General features: G+C 39.5%; 1 pseudogene; it reads right to left on the minus strand.

The window, feature by feature from the left end:
- Positions 1–381: 381 nt before the first annotated feature.
- On the minus strand, positions 382–3736 carry LOC149029455 (adagio protein 1 pseudogene; annotated as a pseudogene).
- Between the last annotated feature and the right edge of the window lie 6193 nt (positions 3737–9929).

Here is a 9929-nt window from a genome sequence, read left to right on the forward strand (position 1 = left end):
GTCTCTCGTCGAACTGAAATGACAAACCATGGTGATTCCCCCAAGGGGACTTCTTCTGTGAAGTCCTCTAGTGCCATTGAATTGAGATTCACAAGAGCTTGAGACACTCTTATCTTTACAAATCATTCTGGTATACTATCTCATTACCTCAGGTGAGATCTGAAAACATGTGTTGAAGAGCAGCTACCTACCTAAAATCATCAGTTTGTTATAAAGGTCATGTGCATCTGTACAAGACAGATAGTTGTAGATCCTTCATGCAGCTACTATCCAAGCCATGGAATTTCTTAGCATCGACTGAATTCTACAGTTAAAACTCTTTACCTTCTTTCAGTTTCAAATTTCAATCTTCCCAACGGACACTAAAACTTATGCTTTGTGATTCTGGAAAATCTCATAGTTGTCTGAGCCCCGGTCAGGATCCACTTTCTTAGCTGTTTCCTAGGAACAATCTTAAGACTGATTTTTCTGCAACTATTTTTAAATTATTACTTCAGAATAGATCCCATAACAATCAGGTTATTTCAAGACCAATGTTTGTGCAGAAAAAACATGAAGGGAAAGGTTTTCTTTTATTTTCAGGGTTTGTGGGGGTGGGACGAATAGAAGGGTAAAACAGAAGTCACATATTAAAACTAGACAAAACTGGGGGAAAAATTATCAAATAAGTCTACAGAAGCCAAAAAAAAAAAACAGTAGGAAGGGGAGGGAACCCCCACCTTACATATATATGGCCCAAGCAAATACAACTCGTTATATACAACACTATTCATTTCTCTTTCTTTCTGTTATCCATAGTACATATTGGGACTAAAGGGACATGGAAAAAGAGTTGGGGACGGAAAGGAAAAGAAGAAGGGGGGGGGGGGAAGAGACAAGCATTCAATGTGTATGAAATTTACCATTATACTCCTCCCGGATCACATAACAGAACTTGTCAATGACAGTTCATGAAGCTCACTCAGCATCCACTCCTCATCTCCCATTTGTCCTTCAAGAACAATAACCCTCGTTCCTCCAACAATGCATGTACTGCGTCCCCAAGCAAATCTTGGAGGTAGTCCGGGTACATTTAAAATTCTCCAGGTTGGCTTCTCATCACTAGGATCCAAGAGATAAAGCTGAGAAGCAGAATGAAGACCAGCCACAGACCCACCAAAGATCAGGATCCTTCCACCAGGAAGGCTCACAGCCACATGATCAAGCCGAGGCGGTGGAGCTATACCACCTGGATTTCCAGCACCCGGCATTCCGTTCCCAGTTACACATCTCCAACATGGCTCTTCCTCGCTAAGATCCATGGTGGAGACGTCACTTGATCGGAACCGAAGTGGCCCACTCTTTACAAGACCACCGAACATCAATATCTTCCCACCACCATAGGCTGAAAGTGTATGACCACACCTACACAGAGGAGTCCATGCTACAGGAATCTCCCTCCACACAGGATTCTCCAATGACAAATCCAGTAAGAACGTGTCACTGAGATATACCCCAGAATTAGCACAACCTCCAGATACTATCAACTTGGTGCCATCAAGGGTGCATGAGCTATGCCATGATCTAGGGAGTGGTGGGGCCAAACCAGCAATTTCACGCCAAGCAGGATCTTGTGCATCTAAATCCAATATGAAAACATCATTAAGCATACCCTGCGTTCCACAGCCTCCAAACACAACCAAATTAGATCCATTGACACAGGAAAGCGTGTGACCCCATCTGCCAGGGGGTGGGGAGCTCACTTTGACATGTTGCCACCCTGCGTTAGGAGAATTTAAGTCCAACATAAATGTATCATTCATTGGCTGCATGTTGACCCCCTCTCCCCCAAAAAGAACAATCCGATTCCCAACAGCACAGGCACTGAAATTGCTGCGAGAAGGCTCTACAGGACCTCGAACAGTCAACTTTCTCCATGTAGCAGCTTCAAGCGTAGTTAGCTCCCTGGCTAATCGCCCCCATCCCAATCTTCTAGCTCCAGGCACTGCCTCCAACATGCGAGTGGTCTCGCTACCCCATGCATTTTGACATACCATTTTCAACAGATCCTCTTGTCTTGTCAAATGGTAAAGCCTATTGCACGCTGAACCAACAGAAGTAATATCCCTTGGTGTTAGCCGTGAAAGTATGACAGAAAGAACGTCATCACACAGTTGAAATATGTAACAAAAATCACGAGGAACAATTCCCTGCCCAGCTGGAACATGCCAGTAAGAGGAAAGATCAGAATGAAACCCATCAAATGATCTTGTTGATTCTTTCCCTGAAGACCCAGATGATCTTGTTGATTCTTTTCCTGAAGAACAAGGCAGTGGACCCAAATCAAGATTTGCTTCTTAATTGACTAACAGATTATTGTACATCATCAAAGATGCTTTTTGTTTTTTTATACACCTGAAGTTTGGTTTGTTTTTTTTGGTGTTTTTTGTTTGATTGTGTGTTTTTTCTTTCTGTTTGTCGGTTGGGGTGTTCAGTTATCAATAGTTTGTCGTGTTTGGGGTTTTCATCTTTGTTGTATTTTAATATTTCGCTTGATTCTTCCCTCGTTGGTCCCTTTCTGCGTTTTTTCGCTCCTGATCTGTGTGGCTCAAACAAGACAATCGCTATCCCATTTGTTGGTAATCTTTGAGATTCACTATGACACGCATAATCCCATGTATTTGTATTTGTCTGTATACACTGTCACTCTCTTTTTCTTTCCTTGGCCGCCAAATCTTCGTCCTGCCCCTATCTTTTTGTTTCAAATCAACAAATTTTCGGAACCAAATGCCAGTAACTTGTGCACTTTTGTTGGAGGAAACCTCTCTCCTCAACAACTTTTCCCTTTGGATTAACAACTTTATTGATGAACCGAAAGGCATAATAGACATCGGAAAATTACGTATAGTTATAACTTATCGTAATCCTCGAGGACCAATATCCCTGACACCATCTCCATCCCATTTACTCGAGACCCGGTTCTCTCTACGCCCGGTGGACGGGTGCCGACCTTTTTCCTTTTTTTTTGGTTCTTGTGGTTTTCGCTTTCTTTGATCTCGATAAACTCGGTCCGGTCTCTTCTCGTTGCCTCTTTCTTCCCTTTTTAAGGTGGATTAATACATATCGGTGGTATCAACATGTATCGCTTTGTATTGACCCTTATCGGTTCGACATGCATCAATACAATCGATACTACAGATATCAATCGATATAAGTATACAATTTAAAAAGAGACTTATCGGCATAATGTATCGTACTTCGTACCAGCCGATAAATTAAGAGATGAGAGAAACAAGATGGAAAAAAACCAAAAGGTCTGACAAGAAGATGACAACAACATAATAACACCAAGAAATCCACCAAACTGTATCAGATTTTGCTCAACGTAAGTTCGAGATGATAAAAAGAGAATCAGGCTAAACAGGATACCCAACTACGAAATTAGTCTGACACATCAATAACCCAATATCAACGCCCAAACCCATCAAATTGCAGATTTCGTTCTATCAAGAACCTCGATTGCAAATCAAATCTGTGAAGGATAACACAAGAAAACTTACCAATTTCGCCCAACAACTTCCTCTGCTCTATACCCAGTAGCCGACTTGAACCCAGTATTAACATATATAATTGGATGGTCAGGCTCCAAAGCACTTCCCTGACGCAAACTCCCAATTGATAATGACAGAGGTCCTACATCGTTCTGCAAGAACGCCTCCTCATCACTACTTCCGTCTGTACCACTATCCCGTGCCATAATTCCCCTTCGCTCAATCTCAGAATCCTTCCTTCAACCCTTCAACACAGACCAAATCAATACAACCGAAGCTTTTCACTTGCCAATCCAAGAAAACCCAATAACTTAAAACAAGAACTTTTCAAATAAGAGGAGGTGAAGAACAGTAGAAAGACTATAAGAGTTAGTTTTGTTGGTCTGGGGAACTCTCTGCGGACTGCGGGGGGTCATTTGGTTTCGGTGGAAGTTAGGCGATTGAACCGGATCCGGTTAAGCCGGACTCTTTTTAAACCTAGTCCAGTATTCGAGCTCCAACCTCCAATTAAATATCTCAGAATTCGTTTCAACCCGGCCGAACCACAAGCGGTCTACTATACCTCAACTCAGAGCCCATTTTACAGGGTCCAGGGCCGGAAAGGGCCAGGCTCTGTTTTGTATGTTTTTGTCATTTTCAAGTTGGTTTTTAACCAAAAGAAAGTATCTTAAATTTGTGAGAGAATTAACTGAACATAAACTGTTTCTTAGCCCATAGATAGGTCCAACAAAAATTAATATATTTTCTTAAGTGTTAATGTGTTAATTAAGGGTATTAATGGATAATCGAAATCCGCTTTCGAATTCGCATCCGCATCCAATTAAAGATATCCAAATTCATTACCGATTATTATCCGTCCGATTAAGTTACTTATTTAGATTTATTTTTCTTATTTTTATAAATGTTTTACTTGTGATATGTGACTTTTTCTAGGTTCTCTACTAAAATAACTGTCGAAGTTGCTAAATTCTTAGATTTCAAATCTAGCATTCACAAATAAAATGGTAAAGCTGTAAACAAGAATCGAAAACTTGTAATCAATATGTATTTTATACCCATTTATAAGAATCTACTTAAGAAAATAACAATCCGATTACCATCCGAATTGGAATCTATCCAAAAACCGATAGGATATTATCCGAATCCGTCCAAATATAATAGGTTGCGGATATTGTATTACTACTATCCGTTACGAATCTGATTCGTTTACACCCCTAGTGTTAATGCCTGAGGCAAAATCACCATTATATTCTCAATTAAAAAAAAAATTACATGTGCACGGTGGCGTTGCCACAAATCCACTGACCTCCCAATCTACTACCATAATCCATAGATAGTAGGTCCAAAAAAGTTAAATTCGTTTCTTAAGGCTGCATTTGTTTGTAAATGTATGGTGAAAAAAAAAAAATATGTAAGCCCCATATATAATGGAGTGAGAGAGAAGAAAATAAAATGAATGAATTTCATGGAAAAGTGTTAAACGTGAGTCCACACTTTTTGGTTTTTTCACATTTTTTCACACAATTTTATAAAATTTTGTAAAGTTTTGAAAAGACATAAAATGAAAAAGCTAAAATATCACCTCACTAGACAAGCTTCATTCTCCAACTTTCTTATCCATATCAACTAAACAATCACACTTTTGATTTTAAAAAAAGTTTATTTTTTAAAATTTTTTTCCACCCCTTTTTACCCACCCTACCTTTATTCCAGCAAACAAACGCAACTTAAGTATTAATGCTTGAGACAAACTGACCATTGTATCCTTAACTAAAAAAATCAATCCCCTTCATCTCAACCATACATGATCGTCCACCAATGTTCTTGCTCGACTTGCCAGATTACTAGAAGGAATCGACTATCACCAGGTTCCAAAAACCACCCAAGGTTGTAGAAAAATAAAGGGTGAAAAGGAATAAAAAGAAACACAACGGAATGGTTAGACTCATCCTTCCATTGTCAATTCATCCTTTTTGTTTTATATATAGAGGTTTGTATACAATATGTTCGATGTTTTTCATAGAGACACTTGTTTATCTCTCTCATTCTATAATCTTATTTAGTTCTTGTTTGATTGTTTAATCTACTGGTACTTTTAGGGTTTCTATTCTTTCGTCTACTAGTTTCAATAGATACAATTTTTGTTTCTTTGAAATTTTTTTTTCTTTCTTGAGCTTCCTGTAGATTGCATTTTAGGAAGCCTTCTTACATCCCAAAAATCTTTCTTGTGCTCAATTTCGTAGAAGAAAATAAAAATAAAAACCCTCTCTGGAGGTGCTCAAGAGCCTTTCATCTTGGTATGGAAGTGCAAAAAGGTGACAAGGCATTTAAGCGTCTCAAATGTGGCAACAAAGTTGTCCCCTTAGGCCCTATCTTTTCCTCTTATTCATGGAAGTGTTGTCCAAGCTTATGCAAAGTATAGATCACTTTTTGTTTGTTGGCATCAAGATTGCTAGGCATGCATCGGAAACTTCACATTTGTTTTTTGCTGATGATACTTTTTTATTTTGTTAAGCTTCTGTTGATGATGTTCTATCTATTAAGGCTATTTTTTTAGTTTTTTTGTTCATTTTACAAGCCAAATAATTAACTTTGACGAAAGTAAAGCCTTTCTTCAGTAGGATTGTTTTTGTGGATGAAAGGGTAAGATCAATAGCAATGTTAACTTTTTTTATTGGGGACTAAGCTTTTCTTTCTTCTTTTTTTTTTTTTTTTTTTGTTTTTTTTTTTTTTTTTGTTTTGTGTGTGAAAGATTGAACTCTAAATTTTCCTCGTGGACAGCTAAACTTCTATATATGTTGGTAGAGTTGTACTTGTTAATTATGTTCTTCATGTTGTGCCTAATTATCAATGCAATGTTTTCTGACCCCTACAGTTGTCTGTTGAAAATTGGACCATGTCTATCAAAGGTTTTGGCTAGGGCATGGGAGTGTAGGGAAACATCTAATTAAGCCTTATTGCATGGGATAAGTCTTGCTACCTAAACATGTAGGGGGATTGGGTTGTAGAAGGTTTGAAGATATTAACAATGCTTTGCTTCTTCATCAAGGGTGGCGGCTGCTAGCTCAGCCTAATGTTCTATAAACCCTTAAGGCCAAATATTTATACAATAAATCTATTTTTTATCACAAGGTACTAAGTAAAAAGGGCTCTTGGACCTGGAACAAGTTACATAGTATTTTACCTATTCTTGCGAGGATGGCCTTCAGGATTGTTAGCAGCAACAGTATGAGGCAAGACTCTCAAAAATGGAAACAACAAGCCAACTCAGTATTAATTGTGAGGAAGAAGCATCGGAACTCCCAAAAAGCAGAAGAGGGCCTCGGTGAAGTGCCATCAAGAAACCCTAAAAGGTCATAGCCTTTCAAAGGAGGCACGAACTGCGCCTTCCACAAGAGGAAGTTCAAAGAGTTGAGTTTGATTGGTAGTGCTGCAGCAACGTTAGTGGAGATTAATGGAGAAGAAGATGACGAAGACACCGAAGTATGCGTCGAAGGAACCACAAAGAGCGGAGCAGAAGACGTTCCTAAAGCAGTCAGGAACAGAGGGTGAAAGCTGGATTTTAGGAAATTGATACCATGTGGAATATTGTGATCTATAGATGAGATACAATACATGGTATTTATATAGGTACATCAAAGGCAGAGTGGGTGAATGGATACTAAGATTCACTGATCAATGGTGTAGGAGACTCCTCATCATCCACACACTCTCATCTCTTCCGATTGCGGGCAGATCGTCCCAAATTCGTTGAGCCCCTCTCCCTTACTTGAGAATGATGCTCAGACTAATGCTTTTGAGTTGTCTTTGCCCTTGTCCTACCAACCTTCCATCTTAGGTTCCTCCCATTGCGAGAAGAGATTGCACTTGAGCTCGCTTCCGCTTCTGTAACTGAAGCTCCCTCCTCGTTGCTCACCTCTTATGAAGGCTTGGGGAGAAGCAATTGTGCCTCGAAGGACCATTACCATACTGATGGAGATTTCCTGGTGGATATGAGATCCTCTAGGAAGAATAAGAAAAAGCATAGGATGAAATCCTAGTCTTTTTTTTTTTTTTCTTTCTTCCTTCCTCTGCTCTTTATTGTTTTAGTTGTTAGGTTAGTGCCTCCTTTGTGCTCATTGTTTGGATGGGCTCTGCCCTTGGAATCTTGTATTCTCTTCCCTCCCTCCTCTTCGATCTTTTGGTTAAAGAAACTTTTGTTCATTTCAAAAAGAAAAAAGAAAGAAAGAATTAAAAAAAAATCATGAACCATGGATTTGCAGGTTGTGTGCGGGAGTTACTTGAGTTAGACTTGACAGGAATTCAAGAAGGTGCTGAGTCAACCTTCCGAGTAGGATGCAAATGGTTTGAGTATATTGCAGATTTCTTTGAGGTGACCCAATAATTACAAGATGCTTAGAGGTACTTGTGGCAATCAATTTTTCTTTTATTTGTTTATTTATTTTTACTTCTATTTTTTTTTTAGTAAATTGCATTGGCACCTCAAAATGGGGGCCTTAAAGTACTGACATCCCATTTTATGTTTAAAAAACACAAAATTCAAAATTAGATTTTGAGGGACCGAATTGTGGCTCTGCAGTCGACTAATCCGGAATTGAAGAAGAAGATCGACCTGATCACTTCGAGGACTAAGGAAGTAGAAGATTTCTCCCCAGCCTTTGATGGTGCTCTTGTTTCCAGAGATAGAGTTTGTGTTCCTGTTGTAAAAGACCTCATAAAATAAATCTTGACTGATGCTCATCAGTCCATCTTTACTATCCATCCCGGAAGTGTGAAGATGTACCAGGATATGAAAGGGTATTTTTGGTGGTCCAGCATGAAGAATGATGTGGAAGGTTTCATTGCTAAGTGTGGGACTTGTCAATGTGTGAAAGCTGTCCGGCAGCCTTTGTCTGGCCTTTTGCATCCTTTTCCAGTGCCTAGTTGGAAGTGAGAAGACATTGCTATGGATTTTGTCCCAGGTCTACCCCGAACAAAGGGAATGACTCAATGTGGGTGGTAGTACCGACTGACCATATCGGCTCACTTCATTCCGATGAAGATCACCTATACTATGGATAAGTTGGCCCGACTCTATGTTGATAATGTGGTGAGACTGCATGGTGTTCCTGTTAGTATTGTGTCGGATAGAGATCCGAGGTTCACCTCGTGTTTTTGGAATAGTCTGCAGAAAGGCTCGCATACTCAGTTGAATTTGAGTACTGCTCATCATCCTTAAACCGATGAACAATCGGACATGACCATACAAATTTTGGAAGATATGCTACGAGCATGCGTCATTGATATGAGTGGTAACTGGGATGATCACCTAGCCTTGGTGGAATTTGCTTACAATAACAGTTTTCAGTTTACTATTGGAATGACCTCATTTAAAGCTTTGTATGGAAAGACTTGTAGAACTCCTCTGTGTTGGGATGAAGTTGGGGATCTCCCCCCCCCCCCCCCCCCCCCCCCCCCCCCCCCCCCCCCCCCCTAAGAATATTTCTATCCAAGATCGCATAGATCGACTAAAAACACCTTAGTATGATAATGACACAAGATGATGATGAGCATACCTTTCTATGGTTCTATTGGAGACGAAGCGCAGCGGAATATCTTCTTTATGTCTCCCACTAGGAACGAACTTGAGGTGGAAGTTGATTCTATGATCAACTTGATGTTGGATCTTCTCCTCTAGACTCCTCCCTATTCACTGGCTTGATGGTATATCCTTTCTGACTAAACATATGTGATTGTGATTATGATTAGGGTTAGAGGAGGGACCTAGCATCCTTTATATAGGCAAATCCGTTAGATCGTCCATCAAGATCTAACGGTTCCTATTAGCCCACACTAGCCAGTCCATATAAGAGTTCTAGTAACCGTATATTACCCATATCAGACCAATAAGAAACCAAATCAAAGTGTAACACAATCAATGAAGCCCACCTTATGTGGAATATTCAATTAATATTCTAACATTCTCCCACTTGGGCTATATTGATTGTGACACAGTCGAGTAAAACAAAACATCTCCTTTGTTTTAAGAAAACATTTGAAAAAAATACATTGAAAACATTTTGACCTTTATGTGCACAACTTTATATTGGTCTGAAGATAATCCTAGAGCTCAATCCCTTCACATAGAGCCTTAAGTACCGAATCATGGCAGTGACTGCATCTTTTATGCAACACAGGACCATCCATGGTCACAAATACTCTTAACTTTACTAAAAGTGGATGCAATATGGTAGTGTGGCAACTAATGACACTTTATAGAAATCCTCATGTGTCATTCTGTTGTCAATCCAAATCTCTCACTTTATGGTTCCCACGAACCTGACTCAATGCCACGAGAGAATATACTTTATGGTTCCCACGAACCTGTGACTCAATGCCACAAAAGAATATACTTTACGG

This window comes from Hakea prostrata, chromosome 1, assembly GCF_041222555.1.
Source record: "Hakea prostrata isolate BN-2017 chromosome 1, UWA_Hpros_2, whole genome shotgun sequence".
NCBI classification, from domain to species: Eukaryota; Viridiplantae; Streptophyta; class Magnoliopsida; order Proteales; family Proteaceae; genus Hakea; species Hakea prostrata.